We start from the raw sequence: 15,000 nt of genomic DNA, 5'->3' as shown, positions 1-15,000 counted from the left end.
AACATGCAGTAGGCCTACCCCTCCTGGACAGCATTCAGTAGGCCTACCCCTCCTGGACAGCATTCTGTAGGCCTACCCCTCCTGGCCAACATTCAGTAGGCCTACCCCTCCTGGACAGCATTCAGTAGGCCACCCCTCCTGGACAGCATTCAGTAGGCTTACCCCCCCTGGACAGAATTCAGTAGGCCTACCCCTCCTGGACAGAATTCAGTAGGCCTAGCCCTCCTGGACAGCATTCAGTAGGCCTACCCCTCCTGGATAGCATTCAGTAGTACTCAGCATTCAGTAGTACTACCCCTCCTGGACAGCATTCAGTAGGCCTACCCCACCTGGACAGCATTCAGTAAGCCTACCTCTCCTGGACAGCATTCAGTAGGTCTACCTCTCCTGGACAGCATTCAGTAGGCCTACCCCTCCTGGACAGAATTCAGTGAGCCTATCCCTCCTGGACAGCATTCAGTAAGCCTACCTCTCCTGGACAGCATTCAGTAGGCCTACCTCTCCTGGACAGCATTCAGTAGGCCTACCCCTCCTGGACAGCATTCAATAGGCCTACCCCTCCTGGACAGCATTCAGTAAGCCTACCTCTCCTGGACAGCATTCAATAGGCCTACCCCTCCTGGACAGCATTCAATAAGCCTACCTCTCCTGGACAGCATTCAGTAGGCCTACCCCTCCTGGACAGCATTCAGTAAGCCTACCTCTCCTGGACAGCATTCAATAGGCCTACCCCTCCTGGACAGCATTCAGTAAGCCTACCTCTCCTGGACAGCATTCAATAGGCCTACCCCTCCTGGACAGCATTCAGTAAGCCTACCTCTCCTGGACCGCATTCAACAGGGCTACCCCTCCTGGACAGCATTCAATAGGCCTACCCCTCCTGGCCAGCAGGAGATGCTGTTTTAGTGTCTCACCTGGATAAGGCTCCACCTTGTCCTCTAAGGAAGGTTCTCCAACCCTGTTCCTGGAGAGCTACCCTCATGTAGGTTTTCGCTCCAACCCGTTGTAACTAACCTGATTCAGCTTATCAACCAGCTACTTATGAGAATCAGGTGTGCTAGATTAAGGTTGGAGTGAAAACCTACAGGACAGTCGCTCTCCAGGAACAGGGTTAGAGAGCCCTGCTCTAAGGGGAATCTTTGCTTACACCTATCTAATCATACCAGAGGGAGCAGTAGGGGCTAGGGGTTAGGGACAAGGGGTTGGTTTGGGATTGGACACGTCTCTCTCTCCTGCCCTCTGTCATTCCCTCCATCACTAATGATAACAAACCCTGGGTCTGCACAGACCGGAGGGTATGTTGGTTTGGAACATCTGCTTTGTTAGCAATGTGTGTATGTGTGTTTGTGTGTGTGATCCGTTGTGTAAACAGGACTACTGGCTGGGTGGGGGTGTGCGGGTCAACAATGTGCTGAGTGCATGAGAACGGCAGATAAGGACAGTGTGTTTGTGGAACAGACAATAGCTGTGTGGAACCAGACAAGCATAGGGTGGATAGAATTGTGTGTGTGTGTGTGTGTGTGTGTGTGTGTGTGTGTGTGTGTGTGTGTGTGTGTGTGTGTGTGTGTGTGTGTGTGTGTGTGTGTGTGTGTGTGTGTGTGTGTGTGTGTGTGTGTGTGTGGACAAGCATATGGCTAATAGGTGTAGACAGGGGAAGTTACTGATATAAAAACAACCAGATGATGTATCTCTTACCAGCTCTCCTCCTCACCCTCCTCTCTCCCTTGCTTTCTCTCTTTCCCCCTTTTCCTTCTCTCTCTCCAGTCCACTGGCCAAGGGAAGGTCTGGGCTAAGAACAAGTAGACAACGTATGAAGTATAACCAGTCAATTTCCAAACTGCACAGTTAATTAAGGATAGTTGAAATCACAGTGTTAAAAAATGAGGGTTACATTGACTCCACTGGGAGTTAACCCTCAGGAAAGTGATACGCTCCCTGGAGTTAGTGTTGCTAACTGGAGTTCATTAGGACGGAGTACTTTTAACTCCGTTAAGAGTAACCAGAGACAGGGAGTTAAATCTGCTTGATGTAGTTATGCACAGATGTGGGATGGGCCTCATTGTCATATTTTCCAGGATGCTCTGCTGCAGGTAGATTGTTCGGTGTTTTTGCATGTACATTGATTGTTAGTGATCTTATGCTAAGCAAAGATAAGAACCATACATGTGTATAAACATATCCAATCTGTATGTGGTTGGATTTATAGCAACAGTTAGTGAGATGGTTGTTCCAGTTTACATGGTATTCTGACAGGTATTTTAAATGCAAGTTGTGAGGGATGTGAAAGTGCAGGATATCCTCCTGCATGCTGGCTTCCAACAGAGATTGGATATCACATTGCAAATTACCATAATGTGACACATTAAGAAATATTCAAATAATGCTTTACACCCTTAAAATACAAAGGAAGTAAACTGAAAGAGAAATGTAATTCAAAACAACACAGAAAGGTGTAAAATGGCAAGCGAGTTGATTTAAAAACAACAACAAAAATGACAATTGGAGTTAAACTCTGAGAGGATATTTACTCAATTTAGTGTCATTTTAATTCCAAAAGTATCAACACCATGACCAGATTAGTTTTATCACAAAATGGGGGTGGGACCATAAATACCCCAAATTAGTGTTACATTTCACTCCATAAGAGTTGAATACCCTCTTGTGATTTTACTGTGGATTTTCTTTAAGTTGTGCAAAAGATACCACTCCATTTCCGCTCCTCTCACTTCTTATCTTATTTCATAGGAAAATAAAGTAACCTTTTACTAATTACGGTGAAGTCACATCATGTTGCTCCATTTCCTATATCTCTGGCTCAGTAGTCTACGATGAAGTCTTTGCGCGTCAGTCAATAGAGTCCCCTATAAGTTGAACTGATCTTGTTCAGACAGTAATCGATGCTGATACATAATGAATACATACATTGATAATGAGATTTCATCAGCTACCGGTGACTGTGTGTGTGTGTGTGTGTGTGTGTGTGTGTGTGTGTGTGTGTGTGTGTGTGTGTGTGTGTGTGTGTGTGTGTGTGTGTGTGTGTGTGTGTGTGTAAGGTAGAGCTGCAAATAAGGCGCTTGATTGGGGACTAAAAACAATCAAGCCTGAATTTTCATTCTGTTCTGCAAACTATATCTCCCCACCTAAAATGCTTTCTCTCTCCCTCACTCCATCTCTCTCTCCCTCACTCCATCTCTCTCTCCCTCACTCCATCTCTCTCTCCCTCACTCCATCTCTCTCTCCCTCACTCCATCTCTCTCTCCCTCACTCCATCTCTCTCTCCCTCACTCCATCTCTCTCTCCCTCACTTCATCTCTCTCTCTGAGTTGATTTGTTTGTTACCGTCCTTCTCTCAGTCTGATTTTCTAGGGAACGAGAGAGGAGAGTCTTGGAGCTACCGCACACACACACACACGCACACACACACACACGCACGCACGCACGCACGCACGCACACACACACACACACACACACACACACACACAGGTCTCAGTTATTACCAGATATAAGAGCTCCACCACATTGTCATAAAAACAATACTCTACGCATAAATGATCAATTATCTAACAATATTACAGAAGTATAATATTTCCACTAGTGCCAAAATACATTAACTGAAGGGTTAGAGTTTCCCCACAAGGCTTAAACACACACACACACACACACACACACACATACACACACGAGGAACAGAACTATAATGTAATCATACACAAAGTAGATGGTTTTATCTCCAGCCTGCTCCTCACAAGCAGATCATTGCTAATATCTTCACAGTGAGGGAGAAGGTATTCCCCTGAGAGAAAGACAGAGAACAAAATAGAAGGCGCAGAAAGAAACAAGAGTGAAAGAAAGTAAGGGGATAGTTTATCAACAGTCTAAACAGAGTGAAAGATGGATTGAAAGAATGACAGTGATAGAAGTGTGTGTGTGTGTGTGTGTGTGTGTGTGTGTGTGTGTGTGTGTGTGTGTGTGTGTGTGTGCGTGTGCGCGTGTGTGTGTGTGTGTGTGTGTGTGTGTGTGTGTGTGTGTGTGTGTGTGTGTGTGTGTGTGTGTGTGTGTGTGTGTTAACCATCGCTCCAGGCTATCCTTTCTGAAGACTTCTTATTCAGAGGAACATGGGTCTTGAGTCAACGCTTTTACTCCTTCTCACACACACAAACATGAGTCAACTCGCTCGAGGGTGAAATTACCATTCTCAGAGGCTCTGCTCTTACGTTGATAAACACTGATTCTTCCATTGTGCTTGGTCTTTAGGATCACACACACTTACCTACCAATAGAAACACACATACTGGTCTCTGCAGCGTGTGTGTTGCAGATCCCTATCTGCACCATTGTGTGTTTTATTCATTGTTCCATGGTGTGTATTTCTGCGTTTCAACTAATCAAGGTGTTTATTATTGTTCCATACAGGTGTGTGTTTTGTGTGGTAGTTTTACACGTGTGTATTTTTCCATGCAGGTGTGTGCGAGTGGTATTTTTGGAGGAGTGTATTATTTCCATAGAGGTGTGTGTACCCTGCATCGAGTCCTTTAGCAGAACACCTACCTCATCATGGGGGTACGTGGGTAAACAGGAGGGCAAAATGAGAGATCTAACAAGAGACTGGAGAGATAAAAAGAGACAAAAGCCAGTCAAAGAACAGTGGTGTATTTATCACACACACACACACACAGGCTTGTACGCTTGCACGCACACACACACATACTGATTGCCCTCCTGTGGTAGGTAAGTCATACTCTGCTCTGAGGCTGTATGATATTAGACAGAGTGACAGAATGACAGACCGGTTTGATAGAAAGAGAGCAGGAACAAGGGATGATGGATGAGGGAGGGATAGAGATGAAGGGATGAGTGGGAGTGAAAGTGAAAGGCCCCCCTTTGTTCCACAAAGCCTCCTCGCTCTCTCCTTCTCTAATGTTGTTTTCTGATCTGTTCCTCTTCAAAGTGTAAAATCTGTTTTATCAACTTCAAAACTCCTCTCTGTTGCCTTATCTAACATCTCATTTACTGACTGGGTAATATGACATGGAGAGAGAGAGGCTGTTAGCTCCCTATCACTCTCTCCTTCCCTCCCCCTCTCTCTCTCTCCCTGTCTCACTCTCTCCCCCTCACCCTCCCTCAAACCCCCCTCCCTCTCACCCCCCTCTCTCTCTTGCTCTCTTCCCCCCCCCTCTCTCTCCCTCCCCCTCACTTTCTCTCCCTCCCTCCCCTCTCTCTCCCCCTTTTTATCTCTCTCTCTCGCCCCCTCTCCTCTGCACTTCAGACAGCAGAAGGGAGATTGAGCACCTGTTAGTTTCATGTTTGGTCAAATCAGTATCATTTTCCTTTGATTGGTGGTGAGGATGGAGAGAAGAGGAAAGCGGACGTGAGAGGGAAAGAGAAAAAGAGAGATGGAGATTCACAGGGCACTGATCTGTGTTTGATGTCTGCCAACTAGCATATCTTTGTATTTAAGACTCTGTGCTGGTAGTATATACCCATGAACCACAACACAGCCTTCCGCATGCAAAGCAACATCGTTGTGTTATCTATGTGAGAAAGGGGAATGCTAATTTCACTGGCTGTCACATACATTGCACCCACACACATACAAAGTTCTAACACACACACACACACACACACACACATTACTAAAGCCAGTTCAGCTAGCAGTCACATTCTCCACTAATCAGTAGGAATATTTTCTCAGACAGAGAGATTTTTCCACCCAGCACATTACAATGTTGTGTGGGGGTGGGTGGGTATGTGTAAAAATAATGGTTTACATTGAAAGATCACATGGTGTTACATACGTACGCACAGTAAGAAAGAAAGGAAGAAAGAGAGAGAGAGAGAAAGAGAGAGAGAAAGAGAGAGAGAGAAAGAGAGACATGGCAACACAATGACATTGACATTTATGGCAATGTTCATTTGCAACTCTTCAGACACACACACAGATATACACACACACACACACACACACACACACACAGACAGACAGACAGACAGACAGACAGACAGACAGACAGACAGACAGACAGACAGACAGACAGACAGACAGACAGACAGACAGACAGACAGACAGACAGACAGACAGACAGACAGACACACACACACAGACAGACAGACACACAGACAGATACACAGATATACACACACACAGTCATACACACACACACAGACAGACACACACACAGGCATACACACACAGACAGACACATTCATCAGACACATAAGTAGAGGAGAAACACATCAACATGTAGACAGGATGAAAAAAAAATGATTTAACCTTTATTAACTAGGCAAGTCAGTTAAGAACAAATTCTTATTTACAATGACGGCCTATCCAGGCCAAACCTGGACAACGCTGGGCCAATTGTGTGCCGCCCTATGGGACTCCCAGTCACGGCTGGATGTGATACAGCCTGGATCACAGGAGGAGGGACAGGAGGAGGGAGGGAGGGAGGGAGGGAGGGAGGGAGGGAGGGAGGGAGGGAGGGAGGGAGGGAAGCTCACCTTTCAGGTTTTCTGGAAAAGCACAGAAATAGAATGGATCAGCACTGAATTCTGATGAGTGTGGTGTGTTTGTGCATGTGTCCGTGTGTGTATGTGTCATTAATGATGATCAGCAACCTTGTTAATTGAGGAAGCCACACTGCTTAGATGAGGTTCTGCTTAGTGACGCACGGACACACACACATTTCTGTCTTGTCTTTGTGCAAGTGTGGATGTGTGTGAAGGTGTTAAATCCTGTAGCATCCAAGCAACAGAAACTCATTTTGGCTGGTACATCAGTGAAAGCCTAAGGCTCTCATTCATCCAGCCTGGGGGGGGGTAGAGCTTCCATTTCTCCCCGCTTATCATCTCTCTTCTCTGGACTTGGCCTGGCAGGAGGCCTGGGCACCACACTATACCTCCAGGCACGGCAGATAGGAACCAATCACTCACACCAAAAGAGCTGCCCAGGGGCTCCCAATGCAGATAGGTACTAGCAAATCAATGTGTGTGTGTGTGGCTTGGATTATCTAAATGAACTGATATTGCTTTGCTGCAGCAATATTGATTGTAAAACCAATAACCTCAACTTCATTCCTCAGATGAAGAATGTTGTGTATGATATGCAATGTTTTGCTTCAAAACTGAAAGTTCTGAAGGAAAAACATCCAACAAAGTGCAGGGGACAGATAATGCTTTAAATAAAGAAATTAGAATATGAATTATATACTGTTATACACACACATACAGTGCCTTCAGAAAGTATTCACACCCCCAAATTAATACAAAATTAAAAGCTGAAATGTCTTGAGTCAATAAGTATTTAAACCTTTTGTTATGCTAGGCCTAACTAAGTTCAGGAGTTGAAATGTGCTTAACAAGTTGCATAATAAGTTGCATGGACTCACTCTCCATGCAAATATAGTGTTTATCATGATTTTTTAATAACTATCTCATCTCTGTACCCCACACATACAATTATCTGTAAGGTCCCTCAGTCGAGCAGTGAATTTCAAACACAAATTCAACCACAAAGGCCAGGGAAGTGCTCCAATGCCTCGAAAAGAAGGGCACCTATTGGTAGATGGGTAAAAAAACTAAACAGACATTGAATATCCCTTTGAGGATGGTGAAGTTATTAATTACACTTTGAATGGAAACCTCTAAGGGATTTCACAATGAGGCCAATGGTGACTTTAAAACAGTTACAGAGTTTAATGGCTGTGATAGGAGAAAACTGAGGATGGATCAACAACATTGTAGTTACTCCACAATACTAACCTAAATGACAGAGGGAAAAGAAGGAAGCCTGTACAGAATACAAACATTCCAAAACATGCATTCTGTTTGCAACACGGCAGTAAAGTAATACTGCAAAAAATGTGGCAGAGCAATTCAATTTTTGTGCTGAATACAAAGTGTTATCTTTGGGGCAAATGCCGAGTGGCTCCCGTGTGGTGCAGCAATCTAAGGCACTGCATCTCAGTGCAAGATGCGCCACTACAGTAACTGGTTTGAATCCAGGCTCTATCACATCAAGCCGTGATTGGGAGCCCCATAGTGCGGTGCACAATTGGCCTAGTGTCGTCCGGGTTTGGCCGGAGTAGGCCATCATTCTAAATAAGAATTTGTTCTTATCTGGCTTGCCTAGTTTAAAAAAAGATTAAATATATATATATATATATATATATATATATATATATTTTTTTTAATGCAATCCAAGACCACACATTACTGAATACCACTCTTCATATTTTAAAGCATAGTGGTGGCTGAATCATGTTATGGGTATGCTTGTAATCATTAAGGACTGGAGAGTTTTTCCAGGATAAAAAAAATACATGGAATGGAGCTAAGCACAGGCAAAATCCTAGAGGAAAACCTAGTTCAGTCTGCTTCCACCAGACACTGAGATATGAATTCATCTTTCAGCAGGACAATAACCTAAACACAAGGCCAAATCTACGCTGGAGTAGCTTACCAATAAGACTGTGAATTTTCCTGAGTGGCCGAGGTAGAGTTTTGACTTAAATATACTTGAAAATCTACAGCAAGACCTGAAAATGATTGTATAGCAATGATCAACAACCAATTTCACAGATTTTGACAAGAATAATGGGCAAATGTTGCACAATCCAGTTGTGGAAAGTTTTTAGAGACTTACCCAGAAAGACACAGCTGTAATCGCTGCCTAATGTGATTCTACAAAGTATTTACGAAAGGGTGTGAATACTTATGTAAATTAGATATTTCTGTATTTGATTTTCAAGAAATTAGCAACAAAATGTCTAAAAGCATGTTTTTACTTTGTCATTATGGTGTTGTGTGTAGATCAAATTCAGGCTGTAACACGACAAAATGTGAAATAAGTCAAAAGCGTATGAATACTTACTGAAGGCATACATAGAGTGTAAAATGCTTAGCAGTGTAATAGAGGATATTATGCCCCCAACAGACCATATATCGATGGTAATACAATACTCAATGTCAGCAACTTCAAAATATGTCCCGCAACAGTTTTCTGGTTCCTTTCACATGCCTTTCACAATCACTGAAAACTGCTGTCACACCAAAACAGCCCATATTTACACCTCACACACACACAGACACATGCACACACACACACTCCCCCTTCTTGTATTTATGACATTAGAGCAGTGTGCCAGGGGACTATTGGTATTTTCTCTCTGTTATCAATGTCTCCATTTTGATTGATCACCTTAACTGTAATTATTTATTGAAAGATGGAAACGGGATAATTAAAAAAAGGTGGAGACGGAATGAAAACGCTGATCCCACGGGAAGAGAAGGTTAAAGAACGAGAGAGAAAGAGAGAGTAAAAGAGAGATAGAAAAAGAGAGAGAGAGCAATATAACGAGTGAAAGAAGGAGTGATAGAAAGAAAAGGAACTTGATAAAAAGTTTGACTTTCATTCACATTCTTTTCTCCATAAAATATTTTATTTATCTTGACTAGTTCGCTCCTAAACAACCTTCCCTTTTATTTTCTGTTATCTGTCCTCTGTGTGTCCTGCCGGCTGGATAATGTCATGTTGATACAAATACGGCAGACGTACCTGTGTGTGTGTGTGTGTGTGTGTGTGTGTGTATGTGTGTGTATGTGTGTGTATGTGTGTGTATGTGTCTGTCTGTCTGTCTGTCTGTCTGTCTGTCTGTCTGTCTGTCTGTCTGTCTGTCTGTCTGTCTGTCTGTCTGTCTGTCTGTCTGTCTGTCTGTCTGTCTGTCTGTGTGTGTTTGTGTGTGTGTCTGTATGTTCACAGGAGTTCTGAGCAATGACTGCGGTTCTATTATGTGTGTTTGCAGTGCTGTTCCACAGTCACGAGGCCCAGCATGGGGTCCTTTATAGTAATGTATCTATACAAACAGGGCTTTACTGTTACCGAACACCAGCTCCCGCTCTCTCTATCCCTATTTCTCGCTTTGCCCAGCTCTCCTTCTCTCTGTCGTCATGGAATAAAACTTAATGAAATCTTATTTACAGTGAAGTCAGAGTGAACACATTACACAGCCACATGCCCCATGGAGAAATAGAGGAAGGGAGAGAGACATGAATGGAGAGAGGGATGGAGGTGATGGTGATGATGATGATGGAAGGAGAGGTTGCATCAACCCCCCACCAGGAGAGGGAGAGAAGCTCACGTAAAGGAGAGAGGAACAAGGGAAGAGAGTAAGAGAGAGGGGAGAGGAGGAAAACAAGGGAAGTGCAGAGAGAAGAAGCGTGCAGAGTCACATCACTGACATTTGGGTGAGAGGGAGAGAGAGAGTGATTGCACATCGGTTGAATGTTGAACTCCGATTTGAATCCCCTGTGTGTATCAGATGGGGTGTGGGGTTACAAAAAAAAGAATGGAAGGAAACGTGAGTGAGTGCCATTAGCCTTTCTGTGTGTACGTTCTCTCTCTCTCTGTCCATCTCTCTCTCCCTTTAAAACAGGGCAGCAATGATATCAGATGTCGCTCCACTCAAACAAAGAGCTGTGGTCATAAGAGTCTCCCACCATTATACAGACCGGGTTTCCCTTAAGAGTCTCCCACCATTATACAGACCGGGTTTCCCTTAAGAGTCTCCCACCATTATACAGACCGGGTTTCCCTTAAGAGTCTCCCACCATTATACAGACCGGGTTTCCCTTAAGAGTCTCCCACCATTATACAGACCGGGTTTCCCTTAAGAGTCTCCTACCATTAAACAGACCAGGTTTCCAATGGTTAGTGTTGACGAAGGAAAATGATATCTAAGCACATTTTTTAAATTGTTATCATGGGTCACTCCCTTCAGAAAAAAACATGATCTGTATATAACGTTATTACTGGTTATGCATAGGCCTACATACACACACACACACACACACACACACACACACACACACACACACAATAAAGTCGTTGTGGTGATAAAGAGACTGTCATGGCTGTATTACTAAGCCAGGGGGCACAACACAGCACGGCATCCATAAGTGACTCTGTTCATAATGACAGTACAGTAATGCTGAGAGGAGATGAAATACAATAACAGCACTATGACAGAGGGGGGCTGTTCCACTGGAAAATAAAGAATACATTTCAATACGCACTTTGAATAATTCAACACACACACACATTGTTAGCATACAGTGCATTCAGAAAGTATTCAGACCCCTTGACTTTATCTACATTTTGTCACCTTACAGCCTTATTCTAAAATGGATTAAATAAAAATATATCCTCATCAATCTACACACAATAGTCCATAATGACAAAGCAAAAACAGGTTTTTAGACATTTTTGTAAACGTATTACATATAAAAAAACAGAAATACCTTATTTACATACAGTACCTGTCAAAAGTTTGGACACATCTACTCATTCAAGGGTATTCATTTATTTTTACTATTCTACACTATTCTACACTGTAGAATAATAGTGAAGACATCAAAACTATGAAATAACACATAAGGAATCATGCAGTAACCAAAAAAGTGTTAAACAAATCAAAATATATTTTATATTTGAGATTCTTCAAGTAGCCACCCTTTGCCTTGATTACAGCTTTGCACACTATTGGCATTCTCTCAACTTGCTTCACCTGGAATGCATTTCCAAAAATTATGAAGGAGTTCCCACATATGCTGAGCACTTGTTGGCTGTCCTTCTTGGTCAAATAGCCCTTACACAGCCTGGAGGTGTGTTTTGGGTCATTGTGCTGTTGAAAACAAATGATAGTCCCACTAAGCACAAACCAGATGGGATGGCGTATCGCTGCAGAATGCTGTGGTAGCCATACTGGTTAAGTGTGCCTTGAATTCAAAATAAATCACTGACAGTGTCACCAGCAAAGCACCCCCACATCATCACACCTCCTCCTCCATGCTTAGCGGTGGGAACCACACATGCGGAGATCATCCGTTCAGCTACTCTGTGTCTCACAAAGACACGGCGGTCGGAACCAAAAATCTCAAATTTGGACTCATCAGACCAAAGGACAGATTTCCACCGGTCTAATGTCCATTGCTCATGTTTCATGGCCAAAGCAAGTCTCTTCTTATTATTGGTGTCCTTTAGTAGTGGTTTCTTTGCAGCAATTTGACCATGAAGGCCTGATTCACACACTCCTCTGAACAGTTGATGTGTCTGTTACTTAAACTCCATGAAGCACTTATTTAGGCTGTAATTTTTGAGGCTGGTAACTCTAATGAATTTATTCTCCGCAGCAGAGGTAATTCTGGGTATTCCTTTCCTGTGGCGGTTCTCATGAGAGCCAGTTTCATCACAGCACTTAATGGTTGTTGCGACTGCACTTGAAGAAACTTTCAAAGTTCTTGAAATGTTCCGTCTTGATTGACCTTCATGTCTTCAAGTCTTCAATGAACACCTGTTAATTTAAATGCATTCCAGGTGACTGCCTCATGAAGCTGGTTGAGAGAATGCCAGCACTGTGCATATCTGTCATCAATGCAAAGGGTGGCTACTTTGAAGAATCAAATATTTGAAGAATCAAATATAAAATATATTTTGATTTGTTTAACATTTTTTGGTGACTACATGATTCCATATGTGTTATTTCATCGTTTTGATGTCTTCACTATTGTTCTACAATGTAGAACATAGTTAAAATAAAGAAAAACCCTTGAATGAGTAGGTCTGTCCAAACTTTTGACTGGTACTGTAAGTATTCAGACCCTTTGCTTTGAGACTCGAAATTGAGCTCAGGTGCATGCTGTTTCCATTGATCATCCTTGAGATGTTTCTACAACTTGATTGGAGTCCACCTGTGGTAAATTCAACTGATAGGACATGATTTGGAAAGACACACACCAATCTATATAAGGTCCCACAGTTGACAGTGCATGTCAGAGCAAAAACCAAGCCATGAGGTTGATGGAATTGTCCTTAGAGCTCTGAGACAGCATTGTGTCGAGGCACAGATCTGGGGAAGGGTACCAAAAAATGTCTGCAGCATTGAAGGTCCCCAAGAACACAGTGGCCTCCATCATTCTTAAAGAAGAAGTTTGGAGCCACCAAGACTCTTCCTAGAGCTGGCTGCCCGGACAAACTGAGCAATCGGGGGAGAAGGGCCTTGGTCAGGGAGCTGGCCAAGAACCCGATGGTCACTCTGACAGACCTTTAGAGTTCCTCTGTGGAGATGGGAGAACCTTCCAGAAGGACAACCATCTCTACAGCACTCCACTAATCAGGCCGTTATGGTAGAGTGGCCAGATGGAAGCCACTCCTCAGTAAAAGACACATGACAGCCCGCATGGAGTTTGCCAAAAGGCACCTAAAGGACTCTCATACCATGGGGCACAAGATTCTCTGGTCTGATGAAACCAAAATTGAACTCTTTGGCCTCAATGCCAAGCGTCCTTCTGGAGGAAACCTGGTACCATCTCTACGGTGAAGCATGGTGGTGGCCGCATCATGCTGTGGGGATGTTTTTCAGCGGCAGGGACTGGGAGACTAATCAGGATCAAGAGAAAGATGAACAGAGCAAAGTACGGAGAGATCCTTGATGAAAACCTGCTCCACAGCGTTCAGGACCTCAGAGTTGGGCAAAGGTTCACCTTCCAACAGGACAACGACCCTAAATACACAGCCAAGACAACACAGGAATGGCTTTGGGACAAGTCTCTGAATGTCCTTGAGTGGCCCAGCCAGAGCCCGGACTTGAACCCGATCGAACATCGCTGGAGAGACCTAAAAATAGCTGTGCAGCGACGCTCCCCATCCATCTTGACAGAGCTTGAGAGGATCTGCAGAGAAGAATGGGAGAAACTCCCTAAATATAGGTGCACCAAGCTTGTTGGGTCATACCCAAGAAGACTCTAAGCTGTAATCGCTGTCAAAGATGCTTCAATACAGTTTTTTAATTTCACCTTTATTTAACTAGGCAAGTCAGTTAAGAACAAATTCTTATTTACAATGACAGCCTAGGAACAGTGGGTTAACTGCCTTGTTCAGTGGCAGAACGACAGATTTTTACCTTGTCAGCTCGGGGATTCGATGTAGCGACCTCTCTGTTACTGACCCAAAGCTCTAACCACTAGGCTACCTGCTGTACTGAGTAAAGGATCTGAATACTTATGTAAATGTGATATTTCCTATTTTTTTTAAGACGTTTGCTAAAATTTCTAAAAACCACTTTTTGCTTTGTCATTATAGGGTATTGTGTGTAGATTTATGAGACGTTTATTTAAAAAAAAAAATGTAATAAGGCTGTAACGTATCAAAATGTTGAAAAAGTCAAGGGGTCTGAATACGTTCCGAATGCACTGTATGCCTGTGTAGTGTGTAGCCCACATCTAGTTGTGGTGTGCTGTGATCTTGTGAAAATAAAGGAGTAAGAGACAGAAATAAAGAAAGAATCAGCACATTACAATGACAATCAAAATCATACAACTGTGCCTTTAAAGCTAGACATTAATTCATCTTAATCAAGGTTAGGTTAATTGTTTCTAACCTTCAACCACACAGAAAGAAAAACACCGGGGAAAGTGTAGAGTCAAGTCTATTTGTGTCTAATCCCAACAACTCCACTGCAAAGTCTGCACCTGCATTTAATCTGTCTCACTTGCCTAAAGGGAAAAATGGGCCTACAGAAAACTAGTGTCAGCTCAGCTGTAACACAAACATTTATCTCCGCATCTAGAGCTTGAAACATGTCTTCTTCTCAATCTAACATCTTCTGATAAGTCAAAACTTGTCCGACAAAAATAGCCTGAGGGAAGTATTTTGGCCTAACTATGCGTCTGACAACTTGTTCGGTCTGGGGAGAAAAGACCAGCGCTGCTCAGCGCTTCCCTCTAGCAGTAGAAACGCGAACCGCGCCGTACGTATACCAAATATTACACAGAGAGGTTGGTTCTATGTTTCTGTGAAATTTCGTTAATCTTTTTGTGATTGAGTAGGCTCGTAATTTTTTTTATTTGCTATTAATAACGGCAATCCAGGAAACAACAGGATACACCCCAGCCTTCCTCAGTGGTAGGCTATATAAAATACAATACCACATGGTTATATTAATCAA

The sequence above is a fragment of the Salmo trutta genome, chromosome 6 (assembly GCF_901001165.1).
Source record: "Salmo trutta chromosome 6, fSalTru1.1, whole genome shotgun sequence".
Taxonomy (NCBI): domain Eukaryota; kingdom Metazoa; phylum Chordata; class Actinopteri; order Salmoniformes; family Salmonidae; genus Salmo; species Salmo trutta.
This window is presented reverse-complemented; position numbering follows the sequence as displayed.